Here is a 10,230-nt window from a genome sequence, read left to right on the forward strand (position 1 = left end):
CCCATACAAGCAGTCTTGTATCAGTTATGTTCTGTAGTGTGAACTTAATTACTTTAACTCTGAATGAAATAAGATTCAAGTTGTAACAGTTCACCTGTATCTGTATCCCTCCAGAAGCATTCACTTACAGTGAAACAACTTATAGCAGTATCATCGGATATCGATTCCACCTGTATCTACCCTATGAGTAATACTTGTAGAAAAACCTCTACAGATTGGAGGACTGTACTGCTGAGAGAGAACTATCTGTTCTGCAGACTGAAAATAGGTACCACTTCTGTAGTTTTTTGAACACCAAAGGAAAAATTTGATGGTAAGAGCTGTATCCAAGGGCTGTAGGTGTATTTTAAAATGCTGTATGGTCTGGTAAAATAAAACCGGTAAAAGTTATACTACTAATATGCTCTTAGAGTCAGTAATGACTGTAGCTCACAGATCAAGGGTGCTGTCTGGAAGGAGAGTGGCCCTCGGTTCCAGTCTAGTCACTATTTCAAGACCGATCAACATTTTTAAATACACACGTACTAGGGGTTGCCAACCCCTGTTTTACAACTTGAGCAGGTAGGATGGACAATTTATTCTACCCAGAATAGCCTACCACTTAGTGATCAGGACACAAGACAGGGAGAGGTGGAAGCCGTGGAAATCCCTTCAGGCGAAGAAGGGAACCACACACAAGTCTCGTAAATCCAAGTCAAGCTAGGCCCGTGATTCTCAACCAGGTTGTCAGTGCACAGGATCAAGCTTCTCACTGCCTGATCAATCCCCCATCCTTGCTGCCCAGTCCCTCTGCAAGGAGGTAAGCACTGCAATATATATATTAGTTATTAAAATTGGGTGCCACTGAATTCCCAGAAGCTATGGAGGGTGCCTTGAGTCCAGTGAGGGTCTCAAGGCCAAAAAGGTTGAGAACCACTGTACTAGGCTATTGTATAGAAGTGAGAAGACAGGGGCAGCAGGACCAGTTCCTCCTCCTCCACCTGTGTCTTAAAAGCAAAGAGAAAACGGTATTCTAATTTTGAAGGCAGAGCATAGGTATTTGCCTCCAGGAAAGGGTTACAGACTGAATCCCTTTTGGGGTCTAAGCCCTATGAATTTATGGAAGCATCAGAGAATTGTGGGAATTAAGACATGCTCTAGTCCTTGGCATTTCCCTGTTGACAAGCTCTGCATTCAACAAGTTGGAGTTTATGGAGGCACCAGCCTCTCCCCATGCATCATATGAAGCATCTAGGTGACTCATTCAGGGTTCTGGTGTTCACTACTGAAGCCAGGTACATGAAAAACTAAAATGCTTAGAGCTGAAGCATTTAAATCCCTTTTGGGGTCTAAGCCCTATGAATTTATGGAAGCTTACTTATGGAAGTTTAGGCAACAGTGGGCACATCTACATGAGGCTACGTCACCGTAGCAATGAGCAACGTCACCATGGCTCATTGCTGTGGTGACAGCATCGGCGGGTATGAACCGTGATGCCAATGCTACTATGCAGTAGCATGGGAAAATACCTGTATGACGTCTGGACTGCACAGTAATGTTGGTTACTTAAGCAAGTACTAAATGTTTACTCATTAGCAACCATGCGGTCTGGCACATGTGTACATGCACCCAGTGAAGATCTGAGAATCACCATTTTGGTGCTTAAGTTTCTTTATAATTCTACTTTTGGTGCTCAACTCCTTTTGTGTTGATGGGGCTAAGTCATGTCTGAAAATGGGATCCAGGATCCCACAACACTAAAGTGCTTTTGAATATCTTCCCCTTGGTTTTACTATCTTCTGTCCACATTGCATCACCTTTACACAAGTGAAGTTAGATTAGCTGCTCTGTTGGAGTGGCTTTCTCCACTGGAAAGTTGAGCTGTTTATGTGCTGAAATAGCAGTAACAATTTCTTTATTGTTTATATTGAGTTCTAGTAAGATTGGAGCTGTGTAATAATGGATCCCAGGGCCTTCCTTTTAACTTACTGCCATTCAACACTGTCCTCCAAAATAGGCTAAGGGAGGAAAAGCATAGAGATCTTTTCACAGCTTCCACCACAGACTACTTTGCTAGTGACTACACTATGCAAGCTCTTCATGTTGGGATGATTATTACTCTGTATACATTCTCAGCACACACAGCATGTGCTGTTTTTTTACTATTAACTAGGTTCTTCTAAAATATGAAAAATATGTTAAAAAAGGAAAGGGAGAAAAGAACAGTACTTTGTGGAAACAACTTAGGCTGAATTTTTACAAGTTAAGTTTGTGTGTCCAAGTTATATAGAAAACAGGGGCTGTAATACAGTAGTCACAGGGTGCATCTACATGTGCAATTAATTTGAAGCAATAAACTCCAGAGCAGTTTGAGCCAAAGTAAACTACTCCCAGTTGCAGTATCTACACATGCGCCTGGGACAGCAGCAATTTGAGCCAGGGTGGAGCAGTTTATGCCAGGGCTGTTCCTGCCCTGCCTTTCCCCAGGCTCCAGGTGGTAGCATAAGGTAGCAGAGGGGCTAACTGGGGAATGAGGGTTCTGAAAGTGAGGAGCTGTGTGGCTAGGCAGCAGGCAGGAGATTGGCTTGATGCCATGGTCAGCATCTCTACATGTGTTTAATTACAGTTAATTGCAGTTAGTTATATAGTAACTAATTACAAGTTAGTAGGTGTGTCTACACATTCATTAATATGCTGTAATTATGATGCATTAAGTTAGTACCTGCAATAATAGGTACTAACTTAATGCACAATAATCAGCAGTAATGTGCATTAGTGCAGGTGAATGCTTTTTTAGATGATGCTTAATGCCCATTGGACTAAATCTACTGTACATTAGCATGGATGAATGGTTTTGGTGTGACGCTTAATGACCATTGAACTAATCTACTGCACATTAGCACAGAACATGCAGTAGAATTAGTCCAACGGGCATTAAGCATCTTGTGTAGATGCACCCAGTTACTATATAACTTGGACACAACTATCTTACAGCGGTTTTAATTAGTTTACTGAGGCCTAATGGCATTGCATGTGTAGACAGTGACATTTTACTCAATAGGTAATTACTCTGCTCCGTAATAAAGCTCACGTGTAGATGTGGCCACAGAGCCTATGATTGCAATGATAGTACCAAATACTGCTATTTTGTCAGAATTCATCCATTATTTAGGCGTTTTTCATTTCTATACACAAGATTAGATGAAGAAACATTGCCTAGGGAAAATTGAGTCTCTAATTTTGTCTAAATGCAACCAGGTGTTTCTTCCATAGCTTGCCTTTGGCAGTTAAGAGTGACCTAAAAGCCTTTGCTTGCTTATGACTATGTACATGAAGCAGTTATTAATAAATCAAACTACCTCCTATTGTATGCACAAGATAGAATTTTAATATGCTGAGTTCTCTTGCAGCTTAGAGTGCAGCCACTCTAGCTTACAATTCTTCTCAGTGGTCAGAAGTGTGAGTTCAGAATTAATTCTATTGCACTAGACAATTAATAAATTAAAACAATAATGTCCCACTTACAGCTCTTTTAGGGCCTGATTTGTAGTGATGACCGCTGATAAATGAGCCTGCAATTCTGTAACCACAATGATTTGTGGTGAATGAATGTACTTGAATTAGGTGAATAAATTAACCATTGATGACATGCCTAAAACCACCAGTTGTGCCTGCAAATTTCACTTCAGGTGCAATCATTATGATTAAAAATTGCACCCAGAAAAGTAGAGATTGGCTTGAGGCTTGGCTGGAAGTCAAGTCCTTAAACAGGACAAGGGGACCTAAACCTGACAAAAAAAAATATCATGTACTGTGTAACATACTGTAACTATCTATGCTTAAGTGCAAATTAGGAAAACTATCAGAAAGAAGGGTGGTGAGTTTGCAGGAGGGCTACGTAGTCTGAAGAAATAAGCCTACCAATGAAAATCAAGAAGCCTTGAGTTCTATTCCTGTCTCTGCTACTGACTAACTGTATAGTGTTAGGGTGATCACTTCATCTTCCTACATCAGTTTTCCTGTCTGTAAAACAGTAATCTGGAAAAAAGGGATGTTGTGAGCCTTAATTGATTAATGCCTGTCTGGTGCTTTGAGCACATAAAAGGCTTAACAATGTTAAGACTCATTATATAAATCAGAGAATCCTGGCTGACTCCATGCATCATAGAGTAATCATAAAAGCAATAAATTAATTTATTCAGGGTTAAGAGAGTAGGAGAAAATAAAGCATGTGAGGCTATGTAGGTGGCTGTGTGACTCAACCCACTTGTTTATCTTGTTTGAAATCTTGCCATATGTCATAAGTCAATTAAAGTTGGTGATCTAAGGTAGAGAATACAAAATAGACATTTGAATATTACATCACAAATCATCGTAATATGTTTGATACATTCCTACATGATTACTTAGGAACTTTGAAGTGGGCTTGTGATTTATGGCTTCCCAAGTTTCCTGCATGCATGAAACATGCACAAAAGGTAGAACACACTGCATGATGAGGCAGTGGACAGAAAAGTTCACTATTATGAGTTTCAGTCATCACCATCCATTTTCTACCAGTGTGTTTTAGTAAACTCTCTGCTACTAAAGGCTAAAGCAAATCTGTGTATTTTCTTTCCTGGGGTCAATGCTGCTCTTCTTGGGGCAGGCCCATTAGAGTTGTTCAGCAATGTGAACAACTTCATATGTAGGCATTTTGTCTTGAGCTCAGCTCTATGGGATATAATGAATCATAGGCATATGAACACAAAAGCCAGAAAAAGTAATGTTTGCAATTGGGATTAGGCCTCAAAGCATCCAGGCCATTCAACTTGCAGAAGCTTGAAGCTTGCAGAAACACAAAGCTCTGATTTTTTATTTGCCTTAACAAAGCTCCTGTAAGCTAAGCAAGTGTCTTAAAGTCAAGTGAGTGACCATGTATGTTCAAACTGCCTTTTTTACTATGATGACATGCGAGGAGAAAATCAGGAAAAGAAACCTCCTTATATTCAAATGTCCAATAAAGCCAATATTTTGGTCAGTCACTGTTTTCTAAAACAGTAGCGGCCAGAAAGATCTGCTGCATCTTTTATGGACTTCCTTTTTCTGTTTCCTTCTGTACTGCAGGCTGACTCAGGCTCCATACAGATACAGGCATACCTCGGAGATATTGCGGGTTCCACCGCAATAAAGCGAATATCGCAATAAAGCGAGTCACACAAATTTTTTGGTTTCCCAGTGCATATAAAAGTTATGTTTACACTATACTATAGTCTATTAAGTGTGCAATAGCATTATGTCTAAAAAACAATGTACATACCTTAAAATGCTAACCATCATCTGAGCCAAATGGCGCCGATGGAAAAATGGCGCCGATAGACTTGCTCGACGCAGGGTTGCAACAAACCTCCAATTTGTAAAAGCACAATATCTGCGAAGCACAATAAAGCGAAGCGCAATAAAACGAGGTATGCCTGTATTCATTTCTACTGGAAGAGATTTCTTAAAAAAATAACCTGGGAACTGGATTGGGCAGACATTCCTCCAAACCCATGGCTGAAGATGTTGACAGGCAAGCTCTCCAGCTGGGGGGGGCACTAGAGGGCTGTTCCCTGAGCCACCTCTGACCTTAGAGGAGCCCATTAGTTGACATCCTGTCCCCTCTCCTACCTGGGAAAGGGGTAGGCTGTCAAGTGGCAGTTGGCAGCTGCTAAAAAGCAGCAGCTGCCACAGACAACCTGAGAGGGTTCCAGCCCTAGGGAGAATGTCCTCCTCTCCCTGCCCACTTCCCCATCCAGCCATAAGCCATGCATAAGTGCTGAGTCCACAACCCTTCCCTGCCCCCGCCACTGCCAGGAGTTGGGTCCAGCTGGGCTGCAGTCTCATGCCCCACTTTTGGTAAAGTAATTGCACTGTCATCACCCCCACCACCCCCACTGCTTCCAGACCCTGGCTCTGGCCAGGCTGCAGCCACATGCCCCACTGTTGGCACAGAAATTTGGAGAGGTATGTACCCCACCCCCTCATATCCCTTAATGCATTGCCCGTGCATCCAGCTGATCTGCTCGTTGGCAGGAGGTGGGAGGTATTCTTTCATGGTGAGAACACTCCCGGTTCTTCCCCAAGAGAATAACCCTGCTTCTTGAACTTCTCTAGGTGGACCCAGAGGAAAGCACAGAGAGATGGGAGAGCACTCAGCAGTCTGCTTTGCCTTGCTCTGCTCCAGGTCAGCTGGGTAGCAAGGGGAGGCCAGCAGAGCTGGGAGCAGATCTTGGGGAAAGCCTCCACATGCCAGTCTTCTGGCCTCTCTAGTTTTAAGTTGCTGCCCCTGCCACTCAGCTAGGTTATCTGCTACAAAACCCTGCTCGTGCTGGCAAGGTCATTTCTGTCTAGATCATATCATCCTAGTGTTTGTTTAAATGGCTCCAAAAATTCCAGTAGTGGAGATCCCACAGTTTTTCTTGGTTATCTCTTCCAGTGCTTAATCATCCTCATTCTATCCAACCTGACTCTCCTGTCACAATTTACTCCATTGCTACTTGCCCTATTTCTTATGTGTAACAAAAATAATCTATCAGCATCCTCACTGTAATGCTATTTTCTGTATTTGAAGGCCATTATCAAAATCTTAGTCTTCTCCTTTCTGGACTAGCTCTTCCCAGTTCTTCTAACTTTTTGCTTGTATGTCATGTTTTCTAGTGGTTTCTTGAATAATTTTCAATTCTCTCTTTTTGGACTCTTTCCACTTTGTCCATGATTTCCTTGGAGTGCTGTGTACAAACTGGGTACAGTTCTCCAGGAGAGGCCTCATCAGTTCCTATGACTTCCATGTAACACTTCTATTAATACAGGCCAGTATGATCTTGGCTTTTTTGGCAGCAATGCACACTGTTGACTTGCATTCACTTTGTAGTCCTCCATATCCTTTTCTGCATTACCACAGTCTCACCAGTTGCTCCCCTTTCTAGAACCTCAGCTTCTATTCCAGAACCTCAATTTAACATTTCTTACGTGTGAAAGGCAATATGACAGAACTATACATTTATAGACTGTGATGCATTATATGGACCTTTTGATGTTTTTTCTTGTTTCATTTTCTAAGCAGCTTTATATTATTCCTCATAATTTTCACGCTGAAAAAATGATAGAAGTCTGGCACAGAAAGGTCATAACCCTTTCTTTCTGCAATTCCATCCATAGCATCTGACAAAGTAGACTGTTGCCTGCAAAAGCTTATGCCTCTAAATCAGCCTGTTCATCTGCATGAAATGCCTTAATGCGCAGTGGACTATTCTACTGTGCACTAGTGCATACTCTATCTTCTGCATGGTGGGAATAACAAAGTAAAACTGCTTGGGAAACAGTATCTTTTTTTCCTGTCCCAACTATAAGCATTTTAACAGCTAAAGCATCTAAATTGTTCTTTAAGACCACAGAAAGGATAAGGTTCCAAGCATCTCCTGAATGTGCTGATCTGCATCAACTCAGAATTGGAGCCTATTTTTTTGGGTGGTAGTGACTGTACAGTACTACAAACCTAAACTTCTTCTGAAGAGCCCAACTACTTCTTTACAGGTGTTAATGTGTGAATCATATAGATGGAGGAGGAGGTGAGTGCATACATCCTATGACTTATTTCCTTGTTGTTGTCTCCCTTAAGACCTCTGCCAGACTATTTTTTTCTCATGTCTGGTCTCTCCCAACTTTATTTACTGTGTATGATTGCACCAGTGCTATGAAATGACAAAAGCTATGAAGAAGTGCAAAACAATAGAGACAATACTCTAGCAAGGCCTCCAGTGTTCAGTCTATCCTAGCTGCCTCTGTAGTGTGTAATTTAATTTCCTAAGTACATTAAGTTCACTTTTATATTTTTGTAGGTATCTAACTTTGAGCTTTGTTTTGATGAGGATCAAATATCCTCCTCCCCTCCCACTCACTTTTTTTACCACAATAAGTTCTGCAGAAGAGACAACACTTTCCACCTCAGACTGAGCTCTTTGGTTGAGTAGTTTTGTGTAGCCTTTCCCAATATCTGGGCAAGTTCTGCCATCAGCATGTGACAAACTGGGAAAGTAGGTGTAATAACCAGTCAAATCAATGTATATTGACCTTGCCATGTGACAGGGGAATTAACCTTTGGAATCCTGACCTAGATTAAATGAGCAGCATGAAATAAAGTTCAGTTGTCACCAGCATTTCTATGAATCACACACTTAGTATACTGAATACTTGGCCTGTGGGAAGTGGCAAGTATTCGCTTTGGATTCAGATTAGTCCGATTCTGAGGATAGTGATTTGATTCGGAAATTTGAATCACTGTCCCGATTTGATTTGGTCGAATCAGGTCCAGAAGATTTGGCGCCAGTTAGACACTGCTTCAGAGATTCAGCCATAGACGAAAGAGGTAAGTCTGTTGGGGATGGGGGAGAGGGAAGGGAAAGGGCATGGGAGAGGGAGTGGATTGGGGTTGGGGACAACTTGCCCAGCCAGGGTGGGGAGGGGGCACGTTAATCGGGCAGGGGAGTGCTGGAAGTGGAAGCTCTGCCCTGCTGCCACTTGCCCAGCTGGGGTGGTGGGGGCAGGATGCAGGCATGGCTTGCTCCAGGCAGAAGGGGGCAAGCAGCAGCAGGCATAGCCCCGCTCCCAGTGCTGCTTTGCCCACATCCCGTGTTCTGCTGTGCTGGCTGGCAAGTGGTGGCAGTGCAGAGTCCCCACTCCCAGTGCTAATGTGGGCACAGCAGCGTTGGGAGTGGGAGCTATGCCCTGCTGCTGCTTGCCTGCTTCGTCCCAGAATGAGCCACATTCACATCTTGCATCCCACCCCCTGCAGCCCTGGCTGGGCAAGTGGGAGCAGGGCATAGCCCCCACTCCCAGAACTGCCACAGCCGCATCACACCACAATTAATACACTCAGAACATTTCTTTTTTTCATGTTTTACTTCCAGTCCTTGAAGGAGGCATAAATACAAGTGAATAAATATTTTTCAAAAACAAGCTTTTGCTCTTCTCTCTATACAACTCACCTGTGGGAACATTTGGTGAGGTGTGTGCATGCAGAAAAGTAGTTTTGGACAACAGAGTATTCTGCTGTCCCCACTCCTGATGTTTCCTGAGCATTGGGATGAATATGGAAATTGTTTGAGTAAAGCAATCTTAGTCAGGGCGACTGACTGTGCCTAGTAAGTAGAAAGGACAACAGATGACAGGATGAGTAGGACAGACCAATAGAAGGAAATATTGAGTGGAGGTGGGTAAACAGTTCCCATTTGCAGTGCCAAACCCCAGTGTTAATAATTCTATCCTCTGTGGGGGCTAACAAACTCTGTGGGGGAGTGCCAGACTTCTATAAGAGCGAATCATTCTCTTAGTCAGAGCTTACTCTCTTACAAGTAGTTCAGGATATCATCCAAAACCTACCTACACCATCATCTTTCTAGGATTAACCCCATACTAACAATCAGAATTCCAAGGCTGATGTTCAGTCTCATGGTTGGAAAGTTTTCTTAATACAGGCAGTCCTTGGACTTACAACACAATCGGTTCCTGAAAACTGTCTTAACTTAAAATGTTGTAACTTGGAACCAATTTTCTCGTAAGAAACAATGTTATAAATGGGGGATTGGTTCCTGAACCAAGGCCCGATACCCTATTTTCACCAAAAATACCTCAGAATTTTGTACTCAATCAATTATAGATGAGTAATATAGCTACATTAATGTATTCATATTGAAAATCGCAATCATATTGATTTGGAAGGACTTATTTGAGGTGACTTTGCTGGACTTTTTAAAGGGCTCTTTATTGGACTTTTTGAAGGGCTCTTGGCTGGAGTCTTCTCAGGAGTCTTGACTGCAGGTTTTTCTGGAGTCTTATCTGCTTTCTTAAGGAAAGTGCCCAAGCAAGTTTAGATGGATGTTCTCCAGGGAGATGAGCAATACAGTGAACTTGTTCGCTGGTGTGACGTCGCATCCGATCAAGCATTGCAAGTTGAAACTGATGTCATAAAGTTGAAACGGTGTCAATTTATAAATGTTGTAAGTGTGAAACGTTGTAACTCAAAACATTGTAAGTCGAGGATTGCCTGTAGTTCTACACTACAAACTGACGCTGGGTTTGAACCTGTGTACAAGAAATTAAAGATCTTCTTGAGATATTTCATAGTTTCATAGTTTCTAGGGTTGGAAGGGACCTGAGCAGATCATCTAGTCCAACCCCCTACCATGGCAGGAAAGAATACTGGGGTGAAACGACCCCAGCAAGATGTTCATC

This window comes from Crocodylus porosus, unplaced genomic scaffold (genome assembly GCF_001723895.1).
Source record: "Crocodylus porosus isolate Cpor-Errol unplaced genomic scaffold, CroPor_comp1, whole genome shotgun sequence".
In the NCBI taxonomy this organism is placed as follows: Eukaryota; Metazoa; Chordata; order Crocodylia; family Crocodylidae; genus Crocodylus; species Crocodylus porosus.